The following is a 15,181-nucleotide window of genomic DNA, read 5'->3' as shown; positions in this document are numbered from 1 at the left end:
TGCTGTTTCACTGAGCTGAACGCAGAGTGATTTTTGGGAGGTCCTTCACTCCTTTAAAGGATTGCCTTCCCAACATTGTTGGAACATGGGTGTTCTAATGCCTTTGGGGCTCCGACACGAGGGGCACCGCCAGGGCAGCAAGGAAGGCAGCAGAGGGCTGCACAGACCTTGCACCACGAGTTTGTACAGGAACTGGATTTCCTACCTGAGCTTTACAGAGGAGCAATGCGTCAGGAGGCTCCAGTTCTCCAGGGAGGCACTATCTGAGCTCTGCTACCTGCTCAGGTAAGAATTGTAACCCAGCACCAGGGTGTCCACAGTACTGCCTGTGATGGTCACTGTGACCCTTGACTTTTATACATCGGGCTCTTTCCAATATCCAACTAGTGAAATCAGTAACATCTCTCTGTCTACTGTCCACACTGCAATCAAGGAGGTCATAGATGCTCAGCACCAGGAATTCATCACCTTCCCAATAGAGGCTGCCAAATAGGAAGAACGCATGTTGGGTTTTGAGAGTGTTGGTGGATTTCCTTAAGTGGAGGAGGTCATCGACTGCACCAACGTTGCCCTGCATGCTCCTGTACAAAACTAAGCCTTCTATTACAACAGGAAGGGATTCCATTCCTTAAACTGGATATATACTTGGAAAGGAGAAATTGCAGGGCTATGAGGAAAGAGCAGTGCAGTGGGACTAATTGGCTCTTTCAAAGTGCCGGCACAGGCGCGATGGGCCAAACGGCTTACTTATGCGCTGTATGATTCAATGAAATGTCCATAGGCAACAAATTATGCAGGTCTGTGCCCTGTATCCCGATAAGTCATGATGCCTTTATCCTGCACCAGTTCTTCCAGGTTTTGGGCTATCCTCTGAACACCTGGCTCATGACTGCCGTCAGGGACTCGGGCACAGACGCACAGCATTCGCATGATGAAAGCCATGCCAGAGCCAGGGCTCTCATCGAGCAGACCATCGGGCTCCTCAAGCAAAGGTTCCAATGCCTCGACAGATCTGGAGGCGTGCTTCAATATAGCCCAGAGCGAGTGTCAAGATTGGTTATTGTGTGTTACGTGCTGCACAACTTCACCTTGGAAAGGGGGCAAGTAATAGAGCCACAAGAGCAAGAAGGGGAGATAAAGAAACTGAGGCAAGCAGGGGAAAAGCAAGGCCCATCAGTGCAGTCTCAGGCAGCAACTCACTGATGAGATTCTAATGAATGTTCCCTCCCATCCATCTAACCCAGTGTTCACAACTACCATCTGAATGTCCTCATACATCCAACTTCATGGACATTGCCCTTACATAACCAATATCAAGACCAACAGCAATCCAAGAACAAAATGTTTACTATACTAAGATACTTCACCGCTCTTCATTTGACAATTACTTATACTGGAAATGGAGAACTAAAAAAAATCACCTTGGTACAAAGCGCTAGTGCCTGTCTTCTGTGCTGGCTTACTTATTGTAGTGCTCCTACAAGGTGCGTCCCCAGCAGCAACGACAATGGAGGTGAAAGGCTGCTGAACCTCCATTGAGAACGCCCGAGATGGTTGTGGTGGATGAACTCTATTAGCTCTGGCCATGGATGGGCCAGCTGGAGAATCTCAATAGTGGTTGGGCCCAGCTGGCTGGTTGGCACCAAGGGCACTGGTTGAGGGTGGGGTGGGGGAGCAAGCATGCTGTCATCCTGAGGGAGGTACAGGTCTTAACCATCGGCAGTTTAGCTGGCTGTTAGAAGAATGTGAAGTTCATTGTGGACTGCCATATCACACTGCAGCTCAGTGGCCAAGTCAGGAAGCTGTGTGGAAGCCTTTCTTTGAATTGCATGGTGAGATCCAATCGTTCATAGATCAGAAAGGGAAAGATGTTACTGAATTACAGCACGACGACCGGCTTCAAGACCTTGCTTTCATGGTGGATATTATGGAGCAATTGAACTCATTCAACAGAACGATACAGGGACACATCCAAGTGGTGACAATACCATGACAACATTGACACCTTTGAGATGAAGCTTCAGCTATGGAAGAATCAACTTTCCCAGAGTAACTTGGCACAGATTCCTGCCTTAAAAATCACTACACAACACTGTTGGGACTCAATGTGATGGTGTCACAGAACAGTACACAAACAAAATTGTTGAAATGAGAAAGGAATTTCAAGAACGATTCTGACTTCAGGTATTGCAATTTTCAGCACACCATTTTCTGACAATGTGGATGACTTACCAAAGGAGCTCCAAATGGAAGTTATTGACCTACAGTGTGACATGCGGTTGAAGGACAAGTTTTATCAATGCCCAGCACAAAATTCTCAGTCTGAAGTCCTTTGCGTCAAGAATTCTTTTCTTCTTTGGGACCACGTATGTGTGAACAATTATTCTCGGTCATGAATATCAACAAGTCTAAACTACGTTCTCAACTTTGCAACACAAACCTGAACTCAATACTCAAGCTAGCATCAGCCCAGTCATTTGCTCCAAATATTGATGTAGTGGTTCAAGCCAAGAGGTGCCAAGTATCAGGGAGAACCCATAGCAGTAAATATAATCTAAATGGAAGTATCAATATGGTTTACCTTTATCTATTTCTATTATAATAACTTTTGCTGAATACAGCACGTGCCAAGTGCCAGGATATTGGTTCAGGTCCACCACACAAAATTAGTTCAACACTGCTCTTATAAGGAAATGGCAACGCAAACCTAAATCGAAAGATCACAAGATGGTAGTGCAGCTGTCAGTAATGAAGAGCAAAACAATCATTTGAGAAGTGGCAAAGTACTTTTCATTCAAGCCGAGCAGTTGAACACTTTAGTATCAAGAGAAATGACTAATAATGTGGAAGAGAAGCCAGGCAACGAGGGACTGGAGAGCAGAGTAAATGCCAGATGTCCGAGGCCTTGTAGAGGGCAAAATCCAGCAAATCCCCCACCACGCATGCTTCCCCCACCTCCCCACTGAGCACGTTCTCTGCTCCCCACATTCAGTGAGCTAGTATTCCAACTATGCTGACCCTATCTGGAGTACTGCGTTCAGCTTTGGGCACAGCACCTCAGGAAAGAAATTGGCCTGGGAAAGGGTACAGTGCAGACTCACCATAATGATAACTGAGCTTTATGGGTTAAATTATGAGAACAGGTTGCATAATCTTCTCTCGTATCACCTGGAGTTTAAAAGGTTGAGGGGTGATCTAATCGAGGTGTTTAAAATGATTACAGAATTTGATAGGGTGGAGAGAGAAACTATTTCCTCCAGTGGGAGAATCTAGGAGAAGGATTAGAGCTTGGCCATTCGGGAGTAAAATCAGGAAGCACATTTTCACATGAAGGATCGTGGAAATCAGGAATTCACTCTCACAAAAGGCTGTGGAGGCTGGGCGTCAATTGAAATTTTCAAGACTGAGATCGATAGATTTTTATTAAGTAAAGGTATCAAAGCATATGGAGCAATGGCAGTTAAGTGGATTTGAGGTACAGATCTAATTGAATGACTCGAGGGGCTAAATGGCATACTCCTGTTCCGATTGGGTCTGGGGTGGGGGGGGGGGGGGGGAGGTGAGAAGAGAAAGAGAGGGGGGCAGCTCAGTGTTTTGAATGAGTTGAATTCCTGACTGGAAACCTACAGTCCAACAGGTAGCACTGTGGGGACTCGCGTCTCAAGTTTCTGGTTGAGGAGAATCGCTGACTGAATTTATAGTCCAACAGGTGGCACTGAGTTAGTTTTTGCAATCAATGGAATCCTGGACAGAATCATTTAATCCAACATATGGTGAAGTGAGGCTTCTCCCTACGTTTAGGAAGAATGGAATCTCTGACAGAATCCTATAGTGCAACAGGTGCTGCTGTGGGGATTCAGATGGTTTTATTTTTTGGTATGAATGGAACTGTCCCTCTGGATTGGAAAATTGCACATGTCACTCCACCTTTTTAAGAAAGGAGAGAGAGGGAAACCGGGGAATTATAGACCAGTTAGCCTAACATCTGTTGCGGGGAAAATGCTGGAGTCTATAATTAAGGATAGGGTGACTGAACACCTCGAGAATTTTCAGTTAATCAGAGAGAGCCAGCATGGATTTGTGAAAGGTAGGTCGTGCCTGACAAACCTGATTGAATTTTTTGAAGAGGTGACTAAAGTAGTGGAAAGGGGAATGTCAATGGATGTTATTTATATGGACTTCCAGAAGGCATTTGATAAAGTCCCACATAAGAGACTGTTAGCTAAGGTAGAAGCCCATGGAATCGAGGAAAAAATACAGACTTGGTTAGGAAGTTGGCTGAGCGAAAGGCGACAGAGAGTACGGATAATGGGTAGGTACTCACATTGGCAGGATGTGACTAGTGGAGTCCTGCAGGGGCCACAATTATTCACAATATTTATTAATGACTTAGATGAAGGCATAGAAAGTCTCATATCTAAGTTTGCCGATGACACAAAGATTGGTGGCATTGTAAGCAGTGTAGATGAAAACATAAAATTACCAAGGGATATTGATAGATTAGGTGAATGGGCAAAACTGTGGCAAATGGAATTCAATGTAGGCAAATGTGAGGTCATCCACTTTGGATCAAAAAAGGATAGAGCAGGGTACTTTCTAAATGGTAAAAAGTTCAAAACAGTGGATGTCCAAAGGGACTTAGGGGTTCAGGTACATAGATCATTGAAGTGTCATGAACAGGTGCAGAAAATAATCAATAAGGCTAATGGAATGCTGGCCTTTATATCGAGAGGATGAGAGTACAAGGGGGCAGAAGTTATGCTGCAGCTATACAAAACCCTGGTTAGACCGCACCTGGAGTACTGAGAGCAGTTCTGGGCACCGCACCTTCGGAAGGACATATTGGCCTTGCGAGGATAGAATGATACCCGGACTTCAAGGGTTAAGTTACGAGGAGAGATTACACAAATTGGGGTTGTATTCTCTAGAGTTTAGAAGGTTAAGGGGTGATCTGATCGAAGTTTAAAAGATATTAAGGGGAACAGATAGGGTGGATAGAGAGAAACTATTTCTGCTGGTTGGGGATTCTAGGAGTAGGGGGCACAGTCTAAAAATTAGAGCCAGACCTTTCAGGAGTGAGATTAGAAAACATTTCTACACACAAAGGGTTGTAGAAGTTTGGAACTCTCTTCCGCAAACGGCAATTGATACTAGCTCAATTGCTAAATTTAAATCTGAGATAGATAGCTTTTTGGCAACCAAAGGTATTAAGGGATATGGGCCAAAGGCAGGTATATGAAGTTAGATCACAGATCAGCCATGATCTTATCAAATGGCAGAGCAGGCACGAGGAGCTGAATGTCCTACTCCTGTTCCTATGAATAGTGAATGGATACCTAGAGCATCAGCCTTGGCTCAGCGGTAGCACTCTCAGCACTAAATCCAAAGGTTGTGATTTAAAGCTCCACCCCAGAGATTTAAGCACATCATCCAGGCTGACATTTCAGTGCAGAAAGTACTTGTAAGAATATAGTTTAAACCAAGCATAGTCAAGTATCCCGACTCGCACAGCGTCCAGGCATTTAACAAGAGGGCGGTGGTGGTGGGGACAGAGTTCTTCATCTCTGTTAACAACCCCAGCTTGCAAAGCCGATATAAGGGATGTGGTTACTAAGGAATCAACATATCATAGAATCATAGAAGTTACAACATGGAAACAGGCCCTTCGGCCCAACATGTCCATGTCGCCCAGTTTATACCACTAAGCTAGTCCCAATTGCCTGCACTTGGCCCATATCTCTCTATACCCATCTTACCCATGTAACTGTCCAAATGCTTTCTAAAAGACAAAATTGTACCCGCCTCTACTACTGCCTCTGGCAGCTCGTTCCAGACACTCACCACCCTTTGAGTGAAAAAAATTGCCCCTCTGGACCCTTTTGTATCTCTCCCCTCTCACCTTAAATCTATGCCCCCTCGTTATAGACTCCCCTACCTTTGGGAAAAGATTTTGACTATCGACCTTATCTATGCCCCTCATTATTTTATAGACTTCTATAAGATCACCCCTTAACCTCCTACTCTCCAGGGAAAAAAGTCCCAGTCTGTCTAACCTCTCCCTGTAAGTCAAACCATCAAGTCCCGGTAGCATCCTAGTAAATCTTTTCTGCACTCTTTCTAGTTTAATAATATCCTTTCTATAATAGGGTGACCAGAACTGTACACAGTACTCCAAGTGTGGCCTCACCAATGTCCTGTACAACTTCAACAAGACATCCCAACTCCTGCATTCAATGTTCTGACCAATGAAACCAAGCATGCCGAATGCCTTCTTCACCACCCTATCCACCTGTGACTCCACTTTCAAGGAGCTATGAATCTGTACTCCTAGATCTCTTTGTTCTATAACTCTCCCCAACGCCCTACCATTAACAGAGTAGGTCCTGGCCCGATTCGATCTACCAAAATGCATCACCTCACATTTATCTAAATTAAACTCCATCTGCCATTCATCGGCCCACTGGCCCAATTGATCAAGATCCCGTTGCAATCCCAGATAACCTTCTTCACTGTCCACAATGCCACCAATCTTGGTGTCATCTGCAAACTTACTAACCATGCCTCCTAAATTCTCATCCAAATCATTAATATAAATAACAAACAACAGCGGACCCAGCACCGATCCCTGAGGCACACCGCTGGACACAGGCATCCAGTTTGAAAAACAACCCTCTACAACCACCCTCTGTCTTCTGTCGTCAATCCAATTTTGTATCCAATTGGCTACCTCACCTTGGATCCCATGAGATTTAACCTTATGTAACAACCTACCATGCGGTACCTTGTCAAATGCTTTGCTGAAGTCCATGTAGACCACGTCTACTGCACAGCCCTCATCTATCTTCTTGGTTACCCCTTCAAAAAACTCAATCAAATTCGTGAGACATGATTTTCCTCTCACAAAACCATGCTGACTGTTCCTAATTAGTCCCTGCCTCTCCAAATGCCTGTATATCCTGTCCCTCAGAATACCCTCAAACAACTTACCCACTACAGATGTCAGGCTCACTGGTCTGTAGTTCCCAGGCTTTTCCCTGCCGCCCTTCTTAAACAAAGGCACAACATTTGCTACCCTCCAATCTTCAGGCACCTCACCTGTAGCGGTGGATGATTCAAATATCTCTGCTCGGGGACCCGCAATTTCCTCCCTAACCTCCCATAACGTCCTGGGATACATTTCATCAGGTCCCGGAGATTTAGCTACCTTGATGCGCGTTAAGACTTCCAGCACCTCCCTCTCTGTAATATGTACACTCCTCAAGACATCACTATTTATTTCCCCAAGTTCCCTAACATCCATGCCTTTCTCAACCGTAAATACCGATGTGAAATATTCATTCAGGATCTCACCCATTTCTTGTGGTTCCGCACATAGATGACCTTGTTGATCCTTAAGAGGCCCTACTCTCTCCCTAGTTACCCTTTTGCCCTTTATGTATTTGTAGAAACTCTTTGGATTCACCTTTGCCTGATCTGCCAAAGCAATCTCATATCCCCTTTTTGCCCTCCTGATTTCTCTCTTAACTCTACTCCGGCAATCTCTATACTCTTCAAGGGATCCACTTGATCCCAGCTGCCTATGCATGTCATATGCCTCCTTCTTCTTTTTGACTAGTTGCTCAATCTCCCGAGTCATCCAAGGTTCCCTACTTCTGATATCATTGAAAGACTGCTGGTCTCCACACAGGTAAGAGGGGCCTACACATTCCTGAGAATAGCAGCTTGCAAACTAGTGTCAGTTTGGCAGGTTAATTAAAGCTTGAGATTAGGCAAGAGATGTGTTTGTGCAGAACAAGACAGCCGAACAGTATAAAGATAGGGTATGCTCGTCTCAAAAGCTAGAGCTCTCGGGACTGTCAGAAGTCCATAGCCGAGGAGGTAGCCTACAGCGGTCAAGTTTGATCACCTTGAATCTGCAGGAAACCAGGTTATATTAATGCTTGCCATTTAATGTAATGATAAAGATAGCTGTATCGCAATACTGTTGTAAGTCAATATTAAAGCTCGTTGTTTAACACACCACATGGGCCTAAATCATGCAGATGTTATTGTTGAAGGACTAACAACCCTATGTTGGGACAATAACGGAAAATCCACTTGCAGTACTGTAAAACCGAGGCCCCATCTGCCCCATTCGGTGAAAGTAAAAAATCGAATGGCACTTTTCAAAGAAGAGCAGGGGAGTTCACCCAGTGTCCATCTCTCAATTAACATCACAAACAGATTATCTAGTCATTTATCTCATTGTTGTTTGTTGGATCTTGCTGTGTGCAAATTGGCTGTCCCATTTCCCTATATTACAGTGACTTCACTTCAAAAGTACTTGTTTGGCTATAAAGCGCTTTGGGATGTCCTGAGGTTGTGAAAGGCGAGGATTCTAAACCTACAAATATGGTGTCCCATGCTGGAACGTTTAAAAAAAGGCAGAACTTATTTACGGTAGCATAGTGGTTATGTTAATGGACTAATAAACCAGAGGCCTGGACTAATAATCCGGAATCATGAGTTCAAATCCCGCCACGGCAGCTGGGGAATTTAAATTCAGTTAATTAAATTCAATTAATTAAATAAAATCTGGAATTAAAATACTAGTATCAGTAATGGTGGCCATGAAACGACCGGATTTTCATAAAAACACATCTGGTTCACTAATGTCCTTTAGGGAAGGAAACCTGCCATCCTTACACTGTCTTGCCTATACATGACTCCAGACTCACAGCAATGTGGTTGATTCTTAATTGCCCTCTGAAATGGCCTAGCAAGCCACTCAGTTGTAAAATCTTGCTTAAAAAAAGTCACAATAAGAATAAAACCGGACGGACCACGAGGCACCGGACACGACAAAGGCAAACCAAGCCCAGTTGACCCTGCAAAGTCCTCCTCACTAACATCTGGGGACTTGTGCCAAAATTGGGAGAGCTGTCCCACAGACTAGTCAAGCAACAGCCTGACAAAGCCATACTCACAGAATCATATCTTTCAGTCAATGTCCCAGACTCTTCCATCACCATCCCTGGGTCTATCCTGTCCCACCGGCAGGACAGACCGACCAGAGGTGGTGGTACAGTGATATACAGTCAGGAGGGAGTGGCCCTGGGAGTCCTCAACATTGACTCTGGACCCCATGAAATCTCATGGCATCAGGTCAAACATAGGCAAGGAAACCTCCTGCTGATTACTACCTACCGCCCTCCCTCAGCTGATGAATCAGTCCTCCTCCATGTTGAGCACCACCTGGAGGAAGCACTGAGGGTAGCAAGGGCACAGAATGTACTCTGGGTGGGGGACTTCAATGTCCATCACCAAGAGTGGCTCGGTAGCACCACTACTGACCAAGCTGGCCGAGTCCTGAAGGACATAGCTGCCAGACTGGGCCTGAGGCAGGTGGTGAGCGAACCAACACGAGGGAAAAACTTACTTGACCTCGTCCTCACCAATCTACCTGTCGCAAATGCATCTGTCCATGACAGTATTGGTAGGAGTGACAACTGCACAGTCCTCGTGGAGACGAAGTCCCGTCTTAGCACTGAGGACACCATCCAACGTGTTGTGTGGCACTGCCACTGTGCTAAATGGGATAGATTCAGAACAGATCTAGCAGCTCAAAATTGGGCATCCATGAGGCGCTGTGGGCCATCAGCAGCAGCAGAATTGTATTCCAGCACAATCTGTAACCTCATGGCCCGGCATATTCCTCACTCTACCATTACCAACAAGCCAGGGGATCAACTCTGGTTCAATGAGAAGTGTAGAAGAGCATGCCAGGAGCAGCACCAGGTGTACCTAAAAATGAGGTGCCAACCTGTTGAAGCTACAACTCAGGACTACATGCATGCTAAACAGCGGAAGCAACATGCTATAGACAGAGCTAAGCGATTCCACAACCAACAGATCAGATCAAAGCTCTGCAGTCCTGCCACATCCAGTCATGAATGGTGGTGGACAATTAAACAACTAATGGGAGGAGGAGGCTCTGCAAACATCCCCATCCTCAATGATGGCAGAGTCCAGCATGTGAGTGCAAAAGACAAGGGTGAAGCGTTTGCAACCATCTACAGCCAGAAGTGCCGGGTGGATGATCCATCTTGGCCTCCTCCCGATATTCCCACCATCACAGAAGCCAGTCTTCAGCCAATTCGATTCACTCCACATGATATCAAGAAACATCTGAGTGCACTGGATACAGCAAAGGCTATGGGCCCAGACAGCATCCCAGCTGTAGTGCTGAAGACTTGTGCTCCAGAACAAGCTGCGCCTCTAGCCAAACTGTTCCAGTACAGCTACAACACTGGCATCTAACCGACAATGTGGAAAATTGCCCATGTCCTGTCCACAGAAAGCAGGACAAATCCAATCCGGCCAATTACCGCCCCAACAGTCTACTCTTAATCATCAGCAAAGTGATGGAAGGTGTTGTCGACAGTGCTATCAAGCAGCACTTACTCACCAATAACCTGCTCACCGATGCTCAGTTTGGGTTCCGCCAGGACCACTCGGCTCCAGACCTCATTACAACCTTGGTCCAAACATGGACAAAAGAGCTGAATTCCAGAGGTGAGGTGAGAGTGACTGCCCTTGACATCAAGGCAGCGTTTGACTGAGTATGACACCAAGGAGCCCAAGTAAAATTGAAGTCAATAGGAATCAGGGGGAAAACACTCCAGTGGATGGAGTCATACCTAGCACAAAGGAAGATGGTAGTGGTTGTTGGAGGCCAATCATCTCAGCCCCTGGGCGTTGCTGCAGGAGTTCCTCAGGGCAGTGTCCTAGGCCCAACCATCTTCAGCTGCTTCATCAATGACCTTCCCTTCATCATAAGGTCAGAAATGGGGATGTTCGCTGATGATTGCACAGTGTTCAGTTCCATTCGCAACCCCTCAAATAATGAAGCAGTCCGAGCCCGCATGCAGCAAGACCTGGACAACATCCAGGCTTGGGCTGATAGGTGGCAAATAACATTCGCGCCAGATAAGTGCCTGGCAATGACCATCTCCAACAAGAGAGAGTCTAACCACCTCCCCTTGACATTCAACGACATTACTATCGCCGAATCCCCCACCATCAACATCCTGGGGGTCACCATTGACCAGAAATTTAACTGGACCAGCCACATAAATACTGTCGCGACAAGTGCAGGTCAGAGGCTGGGTATTCCGTGGCGAATGACTCACCTCCTGACTCCCCAAAGCCTTTCCACCATCTACAAGGCACAAGTCAGGAGTGTGATGGAATACTCTCCACTTGCCTGGATGAGTGCAGCTCGAACACCATCCAGGACAAAGCAGCCCGCTTGATTGGCACCCCATCCACCACCCCAAACATTCACTCCCTTCACCACCGGCGCACAGTGGCTGCAGTGTGTACCATCCACAGGATGCACTGCAGCAACTCGCCAAGGCTTCTTCGACAGCACCTCCCAAATCCGCGACCTCTACCACCTAGAAGGACAAGAGCAGCAGGTACATGGGAACACCACCACCTGCACGTTCCCCTCCAAGTCACACACCATCCCGACTTGGAAATATATCGCTGTTGCTTCAAGATCGCTGGGTCAAAATCCTCGAACTCCCTTCCTAACAGCAATGTGGGAGAACCTTCACTACACGGACTGCAGCGGTTCAAGAAGGCAGCTCACCACCACCTTCTCAAGGGCAATTAGGGATGGGCAATAAAATGCCGGCCTCGCCAGCGACGCCCACATCCCATGAACGAATAATAAAAAAAAACTTGGAGATTTTGGTCCTTATTCCACTCAAACTGTCAGGTGTCAGGTTGATAACACAAGTGCCAACCAGAAAGAACATAGAAAGTTTAGAGGGGAAGTGAAAAAGGAATTAAGAGGGGAAAAGAGAGAGTCTGAGAATCGACTGGCGGCCAACACAAAAGGGAATCCAAAAGTCTTCTACAGGCATGTAAACAGTAAATGGGTAGTAAGAGGAGGGTTGGGACCGATTAGGGATCATAAAGGAGATCTACTCATGGAGGCAGAGGGGATGGCCGAGGTACTAAATATATACTTTGCATTGGTCTTTACCAAGGAAGAAGATGCTGCCACAGTCTTGGTAAAGGAAGATATAGTTAAAATACTGGATGGGCTAAAAATTGAAGAAGAGGAGGTACTAGAAAGGCTAGCTGTACTTAAAATAGATAAGTCACCTGGTCCAGATGGGATGCACCCCAGGATGCTGAGGGAAATTGTAGAGGTACTGGCCATAATCATCTAACCATCCTTAGATACGGGGGTGGTGCTGGAGGACTGGAGAATTGTAAATGCTACACTCTTGTTCAAAAAAGGGTGTAAGGATAAACCCAGCAACTATAGGCCAGTCAGTTTAACCTCTGTGGTGGGGAAACTTTTAGAAACGATAATCCGGGACAGAATTAGCAGTCACTTGGACAAGTGTGGATTGATTAGGGAAAGCCAGCACAGATTTGTTAAAGGCAAATCATGTTTAACCAACTTGATTGAGTTTTTTGATGAGGTAACGGAGAGGGTAGATGAGGGCAATGCAGTTGATGTGGTGTATATGGACTTTCAAAAAGCGTTTGATAAAGTGCCACATGGTAGGCTTGTTATTAAGATTGCGGCCCATGGAATAAAGGGGGCAATAGCAACATGGATACAGAATTGGCTAAATGACATGAAACAGTGTGGTGAACGGTTGTTTTTCGGACTGGAGGGAGGTGTACAGTGGTATTCCCCAGGGGTCAGTGCTGGGACCACTGCTTGTCTTGATATATATCATGACTTGGACTTGGGTGTACAAGGCACAATTTCAAAATTTGCAGATTTTCACAAAACTTGGAAGGGTGGTAAACAGTGAGGAGGATAGTGATGGACTTCAAGAGGATATAGACAGGCGGTTGACATGGGCGGACACGTGGCAGATGAAGTTTAATGTGGAAAAATGTGGGTGATGTATGAAAAATGAGGAGAGGCAATATAAACTAGAGGGCACAATTCTAAAAGGGGTAGAGGAACAGAGGGATCTGAGGGTATATGTGCACAAATCTTTGAAGGTGGCATGGCAGGTTGGGAAAGCGGTTAAAAAAGTATATGGAGTCCTGGGCTTTATAAATAGTGGCATAGAGTACAAAAGCAGGAAAGTCATAATGAACCTTTATAAAACACTAGTTCGACCACAACTGGAGTATATTGTGTCCAGTTCTGGGCACCGCACTTTGGGAAGGATGTGAAAGCCTTAAAGAGGATGCAGAGGAGATTTATTGGTATGATTCCAGGGATGAGGGACTTTAAATAGTGGATAGACTGGAGAAGCTGGGGTTGTTCTCCTTGGAACAGAAGTCTGAGAGGAGATTTGATAGAGGTATTCAAAATCATGAAGGATTTAGACAGAGTAGGTAGAGAGAAACTGTTCCCATCGGCAGAAGGGTCGAGAACCACAGGGCATAAATTTAAGGTGATTGGCAAAAGAACCAAAGGTGACATGAGGAAAAACTTTTTTACGCAGCGACTGGTTGGGATCTGGGAATGCACTGCCCGAGGGGTGGTGGAGGCTGATTCAATCATGGCCTTCAAAAGGGAACTGGATAAGAACTTGAAACGAAAAAATGTGCAGGGCTACGGAGATAGGGCGGGGGAGTGGGACTAGCTGGATTGCTCGTGCATCGGGCTGGCGCGGACTCGATGGGCCAAATGGCCTCCTTCCATGCTGTAACCTATGATTCTATAAAACCTTAAAACCTGCAAGGTCCCACAGCACCACCTGTTGGACCATAAAAGTCCCGACCACGTACAAAAAACCAGCTCCAACGTACTCCAACACAACCCATTACATCAAGGCAGCTCAAAGAACTAAGGAAAATTTGCAGGGCTATGAGGAAAGAACAGGGGAGTGGCACTGATTGGATAGGTCTTTCAGAGAGCCGGCACAGGCACGATATGCTGACTGGCCTCCTCCTGTGCCTATGTGCTTCTATGATTCTAACTAAAACTGTATTTGCTACAGTTCCAACACTGCAGCCCAAGGAAGTTATGTTGAACCTTTATAAAACATTGGTCTAGGCACCGTACTTTAGGAAAGATGTGAAGGCCTTTGAGAGGGTGCAGAAAAGATTTTTTTTAGAATGGTTCCGGGGATGAAGGACTTCAGTTACATGGACAGACTTGAGAAGCTGGGGTTGTTCTCCTTAGAGCAGAGAAGGTGAGAGGAGATTTGAAAGAGGTATTCAAAATCATGAAGGGTCTAGACAGAGTAGATAGAGAGAAACTGTTCCCATTGGCGAAAGGGTCAAGAACCAGAGGACATAGATTTAAGGTAATTGGCAAAAGAACCAAAGGCAACATGAGGAAAAACTTTTTTTTTTTTACACAGCGAGTGGTTGTGATCTGGAATGCACTGCCTGAGGGGGTGGTGGAGGCAGATTCAATCATGGCTTTCAAAATGGAATTGGATAAATACTTAAAGGGAAAAAAATTTGCAGAGCTACGGGGAAAGGGCGGGAGAGTGGGACCAGCTGGATTGCTCTTGCAGAGAGCTGGCACGTGCTCTACGGGCCAAATGACCTCCTTCTGTGCTGTCACCATTCTATGATTCTAAGTCATCCAGGATCTGGCCCTGCAGTGGGTTTATGAGGAGAAGGAGGACATGCAACTCATCATGTCCAGAGGCGCGTTCATGAGATCGCAGCTCCAATTCCTTCGGGACCTGAACTGTGGCTCCCCCTTCTTCTACTTGCTGGGAAAAAGGGTGGGGAATCCGTAAGTAGCTCCTCACACTGCTGGCCGACAATGGATCCCTCATCTCAGATCCAGAGATGTGCCTACTACGGGGTTCTGTTCTCTCCAGATCCGTCCAGCGAGGATGCTAGCAGAGTTTTGTGGAAGGACCTGCCAAAGGTCAGCCCGGAGGGCGAGGAATGGCTCGATGCTTTGCTAAGCCTGGCGGAGCTGACTGCTGCCCTCTGCCAGCTCTCGAGGAACAATGTACCAGTGCTGGACCGGCTGACCGTGGAGTTCCACAGGACGTTCTGGGGGGCGACTACATGCGGGTCCTGGGGGAAAAGTCTGGTGACCATGGAGATGCCCCTTTCTTGGTGCAGGGCAGTTGTTGTCCAGCTGCCGAAGAGGGACCTCAGTCATCTTAAAAACTGGTGCCCGGTCTCCCTCTTCAGCATGGATTACAAGCTATTTGCCAGGGCCGTGTCTGCTTGCCACGGT

Source organism: Heptranchias perlo, chromosome 3 (genome assembly GCF_035084215.1).
Source record: "Heptranchias perlo isolate sHepPer1 chromosome 3, sHepPer1.hap1, whole genome shotgun sequence".
Lineage (NCBI taxonomy): Eukaryota > Metazoa > Chordata > Chondrichthyes > Hexanchiformes > Hexanchidae > Heptranchias > Heptranchias perlo.
This window is presented reverse-complemented; position numbering follows the sequence as displayed.